The sequence below is a fragment of the Galeopterus variegatus genome, unplaced genomic scaffold, assembly GCF_000696425.1.
Source record: "Galeopterus variegatus unplaced genomic scaffold, G_variegatus-3.0.2 Scaffold1911, whole genome shotgun sequence".
Classification (NCBI taxonomy): Eukaryota; Metazoa; Chordata; class Mammalia; order Dermoptera; family Cynocephalidae; genus Galeopterus; species Galeopterus variegatus.
In genome coordinates this window covers 195,025-209,654 of record NW_007728022.1, presented here as the reverse complement: position 1 = coordinate 209,654, position 14,630 = coordinate 195,025, and positions in this window count along the sequence as shown.

Below are 14,630 nucleotides of genomic sequence, written 5' to 3'. Positions count from 1 at the left end.
TTCTTTTATATATATTAATAAATGAAGAGGGATTTGCTTTTCTCTTGGTGAAGAACATAAATTGTTTTACAGATGTTATTTGAGAAAGAAGAAGAGAACTGAAATCGTGTTGAAGTAGACCTTTGGAGTGGACAGGGGACCCATATCCTAAAATAAAAATTCATGAAGAAATAGATCTATACTTATGTGCTTAGATCTGGGAGTTATGGTGATTTACTAATGCACTATATTGCCATGACATCTTTATGAAGTCACTTTAAGCTTTCCTATATTTTTAATTAGAAGTCATTTAGCCAGTCCCTCTGCTCCTTGGCAGCAATGGAATTAAATGGCTATGGAATAAAAAATGAATACTAAATGCTGCCTTCTCCTCTAAACATCCTAAATTGACCAAAAAGAAATAGTCATTTTCTGCACGTTAAGGATTTTTCTGAAGCAGAGGTTGAAAAAATGGAGGTTAACACTCCATCTCCCAGTATTCCCTCTGTCTTAACAATCTGCTTGATACAGGTCTCAATATAGTACTTTGTATTTAGTAAAGCATTTCTTTATTGTTTAGCCCCCTTAATTACTATAGTCAATGAGTCCTCACAGCTTTGAATCAAAAGACGGAGAATCACAAACTGAAAGAGTAAACTTCAAGGGTCCATTTCTGTTGGTGACTTTTCACACAAATCCACTGCTGTTTTAATATGTGTGCACTTTGGATGGGAGGGGGAAGCCTAGAAGAGTTGAGAGGACCTTGTATGGGTATGATCATCGTACTTTCTTTCCCTATAATCTCATAAGCTTTTACCTCTGACTTCCCCTACAAATTATCAAGGTCTAGTGGCACAAGGTGTTTTAGTCTTCTAGGGTTGTCATAACAAAGTACCACAGACTGTATGGTTTAAACAATAGAAACTGATCCTCTGACAATTCTGGAGGCTGGACGTCTGAGATTTAGGTGTTCATGGAGTTGGTTTCTTCTGAGGCCCCTTTTTCTGGCTTGTAGATGGTGATCTTCTCCCCGTGTTTTCACATGGCCTTTCTTCTGTATGTGTTTGTGTCCACATTTCCTTTTCTTATAAGGATGCCCGTCATATTGAATTAAAGCCCACCCTAACGACCTCATTTTAACTTAATTACCTCTTTAAAAATCCTATTTCCAAATACAGTATGGTCACATTTTGAGATACTGGGGGTTAGGGCTTCAACATATGAATTTTAGTGCATGTGTTGGGGGTGGACACAATTCAGCCCATGGCACAAGGCAAACACTTATCAGACATAAAGACCAGACATTAAGGAGGAGACTTTCCGTGGCAGAGTTATGAAAAATGGAATTTCACTTTGCATCACTGTCACATCCTCTCTTCTCTGAACTATCAACACTAAAGCTCTTCTGCCACCACAGGAATTAGAAAAGGAGATAAGAAGACAGTTTTCTATAAATATATTCCTCTAATTTACTGCCCACTTTTTGCAGGATTTCCTTATTGGTATGATCCTGATTGGAAGACTTTTAGATGGATTACCCTGGTGATGGTCTAATTGTGCCCTTCACAAATCCAATCAAGCTCCACTCTTCAAACCGTGAGCAAGGTACACCTGTGAGGATGGGACACCTTTCTCCATTCCGAAAGGCATTATCTGTCTAGGGCCTTCATCCATCCAGAGGGGGCACTTTTTCTAATATGCTTTTGCAAAGGAAGCCCATTGTAATATTCTCACAAAATCATCACAGAGGCTATACTTGTATGTTCATTTTGTCCTTCTTTTGCCTTCAGGAAGCAATGCATTTAAAAGAGAAATAAAATGATTATTTTATTCAGGAAATTGTATGAATCCATTCTTAGTGAATCTTCAAGGTGGTCTGTGAAGAGGTGGAAGCTGAGGCACAGAAAAGGGTGATTCCATGGTACACATAATACAAAAGCTTCCTATTCCAAGTCAAGGCTCCTAAAGAGGGCCAAGTCACTGCTCATCTTACCTGTGGTCTCTACTCAGCTGCTTGACTCCTACAAAATACTGCAGCTTCCATAAAATATTCTTTTGTTTGTTTTCTAACTTTTATTTATTTTTTGAGTAGGTAATGCAGTTACATATATTCAATAACATATTTTCAGAATCTCATGTATGAAATTTAAAACATGTGAAAGTCTATGTAGCCATAAATCTTCAGAGATTTAGAAGCTTCGTACTCAAAGCGTGGTCCATGGCTCAGCAGCATCAGTATCATCTCATTAGAAATGCAGAATTTCAGATCGTCCTACTGAATCAGAATCTGTATTTTAACAAAATCCAGGTGATTCACATACACATAAAAATTAAGAACTGTTGTAGATGCATGAATGTAAAAACGGAAAATCTAAGTCTCACCTATAGTATATTCTCATCACCAATACAGGAAATCAGCCTAAGTTTCAGTACATCTTATTAGCATCCATGTCTTAAGTCTGCTTAATTTACAAATACATAAAACTTAGAGCTACATGCACAGAGTTAGCAGAGGCAGCAAGTACATTATTCATATCTGAGATCAACGTAATAGGTTTTACTAGCTTTTACTATGAGATAATCTGAGCAAGTGTGTGAATAACAACACCCCAGACAAGCTGATCACTGTAAAGTGTCCTACTACAGCGGATAAAAACTGTCACAGTTTGATGGTTCTTTTTCCCTTGGGGGAGCGTATGTGTGTGTGTGTGTGTGTGTGTGCGCGCACGCGCAGGCGTGCATACAGGGGTGTATGCACTGGTGAAGAGAGCATGCTGTCCCACTTTTCTCCTAATATTTAAAGGTCAGTATTATTTGAAGATTGAGTTTCTGTTTGGAGGCTCTAAAACTTACTCTAATGATAGCCCTCATCTAATATTCAATCCATTTTTACAAGGGGAAAAAAGGACCATTGCAGGTCTCTACCTAGAAGTTAGGGTAACATGGCCTTATCCCCTATCTCAAAGAAATATGTCTGTGTTGCAGCATGTATTAATAGAAAGATTTAGTTTAGATTGGTTCATTTAATATTGGATGCTCTTTTTGTTAATTTGAATAATCCTATAATAAATATAAGTAAATTGAAAAGCACATTATAGCTGGTTTCCACTTATTAGATGCAATCCAGAGCAATGATTATAGCTTCAGTCACCGTACGTCTTAGGCATTCACAGTTTCAAAAAATTGTTTCTGCATAGATGAAATATATTCTTCCTCCCTTTTTCATAAAAGGGAGCATGTGCAAAGTTTCGGGTACCTTAAGCCTAGCATATACATTTGTATAACTTCTCTCTTGTTTCAATTGCAAGGACTAACTGATATAGGAGGTACTCAGTTTCCCTGGGCTCAGGTTTAAGGACATGCCTCTGGGTTTCTAGCCACCACCTGAGGTCTCAGGCTCTCTCCTCTGGGCTCTCCCCTGGAGGAAAGTTATTGTTGCCAGTTAGACCCATTTTCAGCACCAACATGGGGAAAATTAGACCAAAAGGGGATGGCTTATGCAAATCCAGTGGCTGGGCATGCTCAATAGAGAGCACAGAATATTCTTGAATATGTCTGGTGCGTGTGATAGGGTCTGACCAAAGAATATGCTCCAGGAAGAGACTGACTGAGCATGTGCAAGACTAAATGTTACATAACTAGAAGTCACACCCTTAACTGAATATTCATTAGATAGAGAAACTGTAAAAGCTGAATCCCAGCTAAAGGCAGGGTTGTTGCTCCCTTTCCTGGAGGAAACCTGCTCTTTGCTAGCTGAGGTGTGTATACTTTACTTTGTATCAAACTTACTTTCAGCAAGCAGCTGCTCATTCTCTTCATCCAGCCTGCTCTTTGCACTGAGCTTTCAATATGTTTTTCTTGCTTTTCTATTAGACTTGATGTCTGTACTGAACTTACTTTTGTGTTAGACTTGGTGTGGGCCCTGCTCAGTCTCTGGAGCTAGGCCACATTGTCTCTGTGGAACCTGCGTTTCTTATCTGTTACATTAAACTTGTTCTCACTTTTTTAGGGTGACTCTGCCGTTGAGTTCTTTTCTGTGGTGGAGTCAAGAAGCTAGTAAGATGACTGGGTGGGTTGAGGCCGACTATAGGGCCCCTCGACCCTACCTCTGACATCGTGGCCAAACATATGTTCCATTATGAAGCAATGGCAGGCATATAAGCTTTGTTTAGTGTGACTCTGAGATCCTCCAGAGCTGTCTGGGTGAGTCCTTCAAAGCTAAAATTATGGTAAATAAAACACACAAAAAAGCCCCTTGTTGCTGCTTTTCTGATGTTTTACAATTATTCATAAAAAATTATTATGAACATATTTTCTAAAAAGAGTAATACATGTGCATTGTACAAAGAGTAAAAGGAGACAAAGATAACCACGAAAGAGTCTCCTTTCTATTACTGACCTCCAGACACCTAGTTTTCTTCCCAGCGATAACTAATGTTACATTGTCTTCAGTGATTTTTGTAGACCCTTATTGTCCAAATATTTCTTACTTTGGCTTCCAAAAAGGCAACTTATTCTAAAACAGCAACAAGCTGTTTTAAATGGTTATTTTTTTCACAGTGAGCTATTTAATCTGAAGGTAGTCTTCATGGCTTCCCAGGTTTTCCAGGTACAAACCTGGGAGACAATTCCTACAGTCTGGCTATTTAGAAATAAAGGAAACTCCAGAGATACTTGAGAGTACTAGTTGTTCATGTAGAATTAATCATGCTTGTATTGATGGATCAAATATTCACTTCTAAAATTCCTCTGCTTTTTATTGAGATAGGCGTTCTGGAACAGAATGATATGGCCGCTTAAGAGTACTAGCAAAAAATAGTAGGTTCATGAAATATTTCTCACCCTTCACAATGAATTCTAAGTGATGTCTTTAGATGTATCCTTTAGATGTTTCTGATTCCAAAATAGGTTGGGTACACATAGTAAAACTAGGAATTTGAGAAACTGTGTGATAAAGATGATTTAAGTGATCGGAGTTTTAAATATTAACATTTACATTGGAATTAACATCAATATATTGTGTATTTCAATAAAAAAATCCATATGGGTTTCTAAGATTAAGTAGAAACATTCAAAGAAATATTAAGCCTATGGTGGCATATTTTTCCATATCATTAGAGGAAATCCTTGGAAAAGTTTGACAAGCATAATAAATAGATGAATCTCTGTGAAAGTTGAATGATGATCTAAACTTGGTGCATACAAAATTAAGAGCAAAGAGTAGGTGTTAAAATTGGCATGTGGGAGGTGAACAGTTCTTCAATGCTTCAGTCAAATGAACACAATTTAATGATGTAACTGTCCATGATTTAAATAAGAAAGCACTGATAAAACCCATTGTAGCTAAGAATATGTCCTATGTTAATAGGATTCTTTTAATACATGGTACAATGAGAATATTTTCCTTACACTCCTAAAATTAAGATAATTTAAATTCTACTGTCAAACAAATGTTGATTTTAAAAATTATCATCATCTTTATCAAATACAGCATTTTAATAGATGTTTTAAAAAAGGTAAGTCCTATTACTTACAGACAGCCAATTTGCTCTTTGTTCTCAGGAAAACTTGAGTAGTAGTTAAAGAATAGTTATCAAGAAAAAATGTCAGAAAGAAGTTAGTCCCCCCCCATGTTAGTTTACCTAAAATCACATGATTTCTGATTTCCTTTTGGAATCATAAATTTGTTTTACTGTTGAGTCCCCCTCCCAACCCTGCCCATACCCAATTCTATTAGGAGGGTTTTGTTTTTGTTTTTGTTTTTGTTTTCCCTCTGGTAATTTGATTTAAATTATTTTAGTATATTGATTTATATACTGTTGATTTCATATGACTTAATATATTTATTTATAATTAATGTATAGTCTGATATATATGTAAGTGTGAATTAACTGTACCTTAGAGGTGACTGATTAACATTTGAACTGACTCAATTGGCAATCTACACTTGAGAGGTGGACAGAGCAAGATTTCAAATATTAATATCTAAATTTAAATCACAGGGATTGGGAACTAACACAAGGAATATAGGAAAAATGACTACAGTGTTCAAGATATGTGGTAGGCAAGAAAAATTTTACAGGCTCCACTGCCCTTGAATAAAGGAGGTATAAGAATCTTCTAATATCAACATCCTAATGGTGTCAGAATAGCTCCTTAGGTCTAGGGTTCCCTTTGATTCTGTGACCCCACCCTCACTGGATAACATCTATGTAACTTCATATAACCAGGAAGTTTGTAGATCCTAGGAGAAAAATATCATTACATATGCCTTGGAGTGAACTTTGTATATGACATGCTCATCAGGGCATCCGAGGACTGAGAGTGGCAAAGAGGCTCTGTGGCTGTTTTTCTGCCTACTTGCTATTAGATATTTGTAGGATCAACAAACTTAAGTCTGAGACTTGCTTTCCTTGTAATATGCCACTTAACAAGGTAGTAAGGGGTAAGATTTGTAGAATCAACTGGAATCCAAGGATATTCATCTTCAGATGCTATTGTACAGTGAACAGATACTTTTGACATCAGTATCGAGCATTTAGGTTTGAATATCCAACCAAAGTTCAGCAGGATTTACTAGTCTATCTTGGTGAATGTTCCATGTGCACTTGAAAAGAATATGTATTTTGATGCTGAGTGAAGCTTTCTTTATAGACCAGTTAGGTCAAGTTGGTAGATGCCGCTGCTGAATCTATATCCTTACTGATCTTCTGCCTGCTCTATCAATTACTGCGATGAGTGTTGAAGTCTCCAGCAGTAACTGTACGTTTGCTACTTCTTTCATTTTTATCAGCTTTTGTTTAATGTATTTTGAAACTCTATAATTAGCTGACATACATTTAGGGTTGTTAACTAGTCTTGATAAATTGACCCTTTTATCACTATTTAATGTCCCTTTTTATCCCTGGTAATATTACTTGTTCTGAAGTCTACTTTGTCTGGTATCAATACAGCTGCTCCAATTTGTTATGATTAATGTTTACATGGAATATCCAGTTTTTCCTCTTGTAAGAGCTGTATAAACCTTTAGGTTCTCTATGACAAATGGACCTTCCTAATGGTAGAAAATGGGGAGTGTTTGGGAAAAATTTCAATTCCAGATACTTTACTGTCACCAAATTGCATGTAGTCTAATAAGTAAAAGATGACTTAACAGAACTATTATCACAACTGTCTCTGAATTCATTTCTGAGACATATATTTTAAATCTGAGTATAGATCTCCTCTTCTGTACATGTAGTGACTAAATATTAAAGCTCTTATGAAAAACAATATCTTTAAATGTCTTTAAAATGTATCTATTTAAAATAGGCAATACATTCATTTGGGTATTTTTAAAATGAATTTTATTATACATGATATAGCCATGACATAGAAAAAAAATTTTTAATACAAACTTACAAAACCTAATATTGACCCTTTTTGCTAAGCTATTGAATGGACTTTAATATTCTTTTATATGTTCAATAATGTATCTGTCCAGCCTAATGAAATATTGTTCCTCAATTTGTTCAGGGATAATGGTACAATAAAATGTAGGCTTAAGCATGAAAATCTTGTCAATACAATTTACTGTTGTTTTTTTTTTTTGTAGGCTACAGTGCTGCGAAAATCATGACATTTTAAAGCTGTACTCATAAAGCATTCAGCACATAACTCTCCTCCTTTCCATGCTAAGAAAGTTATTGAAGGAAAAAATACTAACACTAATTATGGGAAAAATGTTTTAGTTTTAGATTAATTGACATTCCCTTGTTAATTAAAACATTGTTGCTTTCATTTTTGATGAAAGCAACACTTTAATTTTGTTTTATATGCCAAAGTAAAGAAAATATAATCATTCCAAGTCCTTACAGAGATTACTATCATTCTTCACCTGGCAAATCTAGACTTGTAGGTAGACAGCTGTTGATTTATTTCTTCCTCTCTAAGGAATTTTGATCAGAGTACTTGGAATTTTTCACTCTATTAGTACAAGGCAACACAAGGAGATTAAAATTCACAGAATGCAAAAATATGTTGTAACAAATGTGTTTAAAATGAGATTCTTGAAGTGGCTAGGCTTTTGGAAAGGGGAAGATGAATACCTTTGATCTTTATATTTCAAGAAGAGAACCACTAAGAAATAGGACAAAAAAATAAATAAAAAATAAATTGCATTATGGATTTGTCAAGAGTTGAGCTCTGTTAAGGGCATCTATGGTGGGAAAGTTCAGCTCTCAGGTCATAGAATGGCAAAAATAAACTATTGTGGATTAGATGCTGGTAGTGGACTAGAGATCCATAATGCTAACGAGGCATTGCAGGTCAAGGATCTTACAAGGCAGTGGAGGATTGGCTGGTCCAAAGAGTAGGGAAGAATTGAGAGCTGCACTCAAGGAGGTCATCTCCGATGTTCCAAGGTAGAGTAAAACAGTATACAGAATGTCACAGCTGAGAGAGAAAAGCATTACCTTATTACAAAAGATAAGCACATTGTTCATGAATTTAGAGGAAAGATCGTCACATAAGAACATTGTATTTAGTATCATGGTATTAATTGAGGAAAGAAATTGAAAATACCAAGCAGTTGGCCACAAAAGAGATTTTTCGTTAAATCTGAGTATTACCCATACAACACTGGGCATGAAGTGTTTAAGCATTAATGTTCTGAGCTACTATTTTTTTTTTTTTGTCTTTTTTTTGTCTTTTTTCCGTGTCCGGCAACGGATCACAACTCTCAGTGTTGCCCCCGGACCGGACCGGGGACTGGCAACGGGATCGCAACCCTCGGCGTCGCTCCCGTGCCTCGCTCAAACAGTGAGCGGGAACCGGTCTGTATGTGGGATCCGAACCCTCGGGTGGGAGCGCCGCCGCGCTTCCCAAGCGGTGCACTATCCAGTGCGCCACCGGGCCGGCCGATTCTGAGCTACTATTGCTGGTGTGATGTTCATGGTGTTACACATCATGTGCCATAAAGCTGCACACAAAGTGTTCCACTTTCAGTTCCAGTTAGCAGCAGAAAGTGACAAAGAGTTGTAAAATTCCTCATGCAAGTATCCAACTATATTCATTTCTATGGAAAAAATGCAGACAACCTGCATTCATTTTGACAATGCAGAAAATTGAAGTTTTCCTTAACCAATGGCAGACACATGTTAAAGAATATATTGGAAGAAATATTTCCAGAGGAGCCAAGGGTTCAAACTTCTGTACACAAAGGTTATATTTTGAGCAAGATTATAGGGCCAATATGACTGGTCTTAAACTGTCCTAATGTATTGCTTCTAACTTGCCTGATGATATGCATCTCTCTCCAGTCCTACCCTCAGAACATTTTACTGCCTAAAAACAAAATAGCCTCATCAGGAATTGTCCTGCATCCCACTGACCTCAGTAGTTGACCTAAGGGGTAGGCATGTAAACCAGGTAGGGCCAATCAGGGCTTTTCTGGATATTTGGAGGCTGGAAAACTCTTTCTACCAGGTTACTAAGATGGAAGACTGTAAATTCGGGGTTACCAGTACATATCTTTTCTGTCATTGGAGAAAGTCAACCTACAGTTTGAAGCCAAACAGAGATGCGAGGTAGATAAACAGGAGAAAAGTTCTTGGTAGTATTGAGCCGTGGCTTTCAAGGCTGTTTTTTGCAAGCCCTCTTCCAATTTTGTGAGCTTCTTCAGCATTATTTTTAGTCCTGTGAACCAAACAATTCTTTTTCTGTTGCTTGAATTGGTTTAGGGTATATTTCTCTCCTGCGCTAAGGGGTCCTGAATAATATAGAAATGAAGCAAAGATAAAAAAGAATACAAAATTGACCAGCACAAAGATTATTTTGTCAGCCAGAATGGCTAAGTATTATTATCAGTTTCTTAGAATGAAGTGACTATAAATGGAGATTATAAATCACTATAAATCCATTGTATTTACTGTAAAAGATACCATGTAGCAAAATATAGATAACTGTTACAGAGAATGTGTTTAGAATTCTCAGAAAGTTCTTTTGTCCCCAATTCAAACACTCAACCAAGCATTGTAACAAAAGGTGAATACTACTTGAATCTTGTTATTAAGGTTCTAGTAATTATAATGATTAAAACAAGACTGTCAAAAAAAAAAATTCTTACTAGGTGTAGGACACATCTCCTGGGTGGGATTGATCTTAGTTTAGACAAAGTTAATCCAACCTATTGGCATAATTTGAAGGAAAGATTTCATGACAGCCATTTAATAATATAGTGCCTTTGTGTAATAGCATTGCCCCCCCCCTGTATATATACATGTGAGAGGTCATCAAAAGGTTCATGGAAGATTTATATTATCTTTTAATTCTATTGTTACATGAACTTTTCCAAGTCCTCTAGTGTACGTATATATATATATATATATATATATACGACTTGGGAAAGATATATATATATATATCTCCATATGTCAATAAGCAAATATTTGAGTCCTTCACTAAAATTAGAAAAAAAGTTTATAGGCCATCTAATATTATCTCCTTCCCAAAGCGAATCTTGCCCTTACAAGTTTCCTATTTGATGGTAATTCAACATCTGCTTAAAAACTGGCATTGATTAGGATCCTAAATTTCACAGAATGTCTTACCTGCTCTTGGAGAACCTTAATTGTCTTTCTTATGGTGAGTACAGGGTGACACATTAAAATTTGATGTCTATTATATTAACTAGTTTCTAGCAGACAGTGAACACTCTCAAAGACTGAGAAACACATAGGTACAATCTCAATGAGAGTGTAAAAATTTTAAAAGGTTAGAATTTGAGATGCGTTCTGGGAGAGCATTGTAAAAAACTGCAGTGTTGTTTTCTGAGCCAAGAAAAGCATGAAACGTGGGGATACTGGGCAACTGCTAGTTTCCTAAGTACAGGAACAGTAACTGTACAAGACAAATTATGTCAATTTCACCTTTTTTTTTTTTTTGTTTTGTAGCTGATATCATTCCTGAGTAGAGGTATGTAAGTTATAATCATTATCATTCTTAGTGTCATCATTACCATTGTGATAAATTAATATGTACTCATCTGTGCCCTGAGAGGTCTGTCTTTCTCCTCTATGAGTCAAAAGGATAATAGCTATAGAATATGTGGAGGTGGTGCAGGAAAGCAAAAATAGCAGGGCATTTGGCAGGAGTGTCTAAAACTAGGTGTTAGAGTTTTTGTTTGCTAGTTAAATAAACTAAACTGAACAAATAATACTAGCTAAATTTAAAGAGTGGGGTTTATAGGAAGATGACTAACGTTTCCTCCTAGAAGACTCCAGACTTGTTGAAGACAGCTGATCCTTGGTATTCTTTCCTGTGTTTCTCTCTATGTAAGTTTCATTTTTCTCTCTCTAGATAGATCTCTTTTCTATGCTCATGAAGAAATGGAATTTAGACACAAGAAAAATAATTGGCTTGAATTTTTAGGTTCAAAACTAAAAATGCTGGAGAAGGCTTTTTGGATTCCATTCAGGATAAATTTCCACCCCTGGTCCAGTCAACAAGGACTGAGGTACTGTGATTAGCCCACGTTGAGTCAGTTGCCCACCCTACTGTCTTTCAATGCTGGCCAGGGTTGTGGGTTATGAAAGACATGGGTGGCTCCAATGACCACTGTATGACTGTGAGTGGAAAAAGGTACAGTTCTCAGAGGGCTGAGGTAGCTTAGTAGGTGCCCACTACAGAAAATAGCATGTTTAACACTACAAGCTTCACCAGAGACATGAGGAGAAAAACTCACCAACTGAACAATACTGTGAAACAGTTGGGAAACTGCATACTCTGGTAGTATGAATTTTCAGGGAATCTATTTGATTAAATATTTTGCCTGGAAAAGGCCACAAGAATCCAAACCTGCTGAGATAAAATGAAAAATTTCCCCCCATGTCAAATTTTCTCTTATTTTCAAACCTTTCCTTTTGTGTGGAATGTCTTCCATCTCCTTTTCAGTTGGACTAACTGGTATTTCTCTTTAAGATACAGATTTGGAATCATTTCCTCCAAGAAGTTGTTACCTCCCGCACGATTACATCTTCTTATAGCATCCTGTGCATATTTCTTTTATACCATTTATAACACAGTAATGTAATCATGTGTTTCTATGCTGGTCTTCAGGTTATCATCAGAATTGTGAGATCCTATTTTCTGTAATCTCTAACGTAAGCCCAACATGAAATAATTATTCAATAAATACCTGTTGAATGAGTACTTTTCCCTTTCAATTTCTAGGAAATTGTTGCCCTGTTTAGTTTGAATTCTTCTTATTCAAATTCTTTACCTAAAATACCACTTTGGCAATAAAGAACCTACCTATTGCGAAGACACATTGTATTTGAATTCAATATCTCTTTATTAGTGCTTTTACAGTTTTTTTCCCCATTTGTCTAATTTTATAGGTGAATGTTTTAGTTCAGATATTCATGTTTGTGAGTATTATTACAAAGGATAAATGGACTTATACTTGGATGCTGGGAACATTAATATAAATGGTAAAATAAAAGCACCAATTGAATTTAAATTCCAAAAGAAAATGCCACAAATATTTCTTTTTTCAGGATTGTTATTGCATAGATGAAGCTATATAATTCATAGTAAATTGTAGAAAAAAGTATCATTTAGTAAACTGAAGCAGCAAAAGCAATTTGAATGCTGGATAATTGTAGGGATAATGTAAAGTGACATATTATACTCACAATGTTTCTGTCTTCAACATTACTTTACTGATTTGAACTATGAAACAAGGTATTATTCAGTGTAGGAGCTATCTTAAAAAGATATACAATAAACACCTTACTCCATCGTGACTATACAACCTATTGTATACTCTTTGCAATAAAAGTGAAAGAGATATGGGTTCAAATCTTTTTTAGTTCTAGAATTTCATACAAAGATATTAATATTTTGAACATGTTTTTTTCCATTTTATGTATTTCTGGATTTGGTTTGATGTTCCTGTTATTGTTTTTTGGTTTTGGAGGGAAATTTCTAATCTAAATTTATGACTGAAATTGGCTAATAATTTTTTTAACTATCCTTTTCTGGCTCTCATAAAGATTATATTATTTTTGTGATAGTCAGTTTTATGTATCAACCTGGCTTGCCTATGGCCCCCAGTTATTCAGTCAAACAGCAGAATATGCATTACTGTGAGTATATTTTGTAGATGTAATTAAAGTGCATAATCAGTTGACTTTAAGTAAGGGAAATTACTCTAAAATATTTATTGTGTAATTATCCTAGATTATCCAGGGTGACTCTGATTCAGTCAGTTGAAAGTTCTTAAGAGCAGAACCGAGGCTTCCTGAGAAAATGTAAATTCTCCTTATGGATAGCAATTTCAGCTCATCCAGTCTTCTTTTTCTGGTGGTCTGCCCTATGGATTTCAGAAACGCCTTGCCAGCCCCCACAATCACATTAGTCAACTCCTTGCAATAAATCTCTTAATATATATCTCCTACTCCTTTTGTTTCTCTAGTTGAACCTTGACTAATGCAGCCTTTGTAAAATGAGTTTTAGATAAAGCAAATATAAGACTCAATTTTGAGAAATTATACATATTTTTATGAAAGGTAATAAGATAAGGCTTCCTGTCATACTATTAATTACCATTATATTCATCCAGCAAAGTAATGTGACCCAAAAGAATAAAAGAGAAGTATAAACGTAGGAAAATAAGGGGAAAACTTCATCATTTGTACATGATCGGATTGTCTACATAAAAAAAAAATGAGAACCCACTGACAAATTGAACTAATAGAAGTACTTGAATATTGACTAAATAGAAGACTAACTTATGAAAGTCAATGTTTTATAAGAGTAATGGTGAATTAGGAAATGTCATTAAAAAAAGATCATTCTCAATAGCTAAAAATCTAGCAATGAGTAAACCTGGAACAGATATGGAAGATCTGTGTGAAGAAAGGTAGATCATATGGCTTAAGAATATAAACAAAGTTGTCACTAAATCAATATATTTACCATAATTGAGGATGGAAAGACTCAAGGAATTAATTTGTAGAAACAATGAAGTATATGCTAAAACCTAACAAAATCATTATGAACATACTACTGATTTTAAAATTGTCTGAAAGAGAATATGCGACAGAAAATTACGTGGATAAATAAATAAATAAGCAAATGGGGAATTGTCCTATCGGAGAATAGAATACACTAAAAACAAAAATAATTAAAATACTGCAACGTTAGTGAGAGAATTAATACATAGATGAAAGAAAGACAGCAGTGAGTCCAGAAGAAAAGTTATATACATATATAAATCTTGGCAATTCTTGCACATCATGTTTCAAATCAATAAGGAGAGATTATAATTGGGACAACTGGATTTCAATTTATTTATTTATTTATTTATTTATTCTGATTTTTTTTTTATTTTTATTTTGTCAATATACAATGTAGTTGATTATTATGTCCCATCACCGAAACCTCCCTCCCTCCTCCCTCTCCCCCCTCCCACCCAAATGTGTCCCCTCCATTTGCTTGTTGTAAGAACTTCAAAAAAAATTGTGGTTGTTATATCTTCCTCTCCCCCCGCCCCGTTTTTTTTGTTTTTTGTTGCTGTTGTTGTTGTTGTTTGTTTGTTTGTGTGTGTGTGTGTGTGTGTGTGTGTGTGTGTAAGTATGTGTGTGAATTGATTCATTCACCTTTAGCTC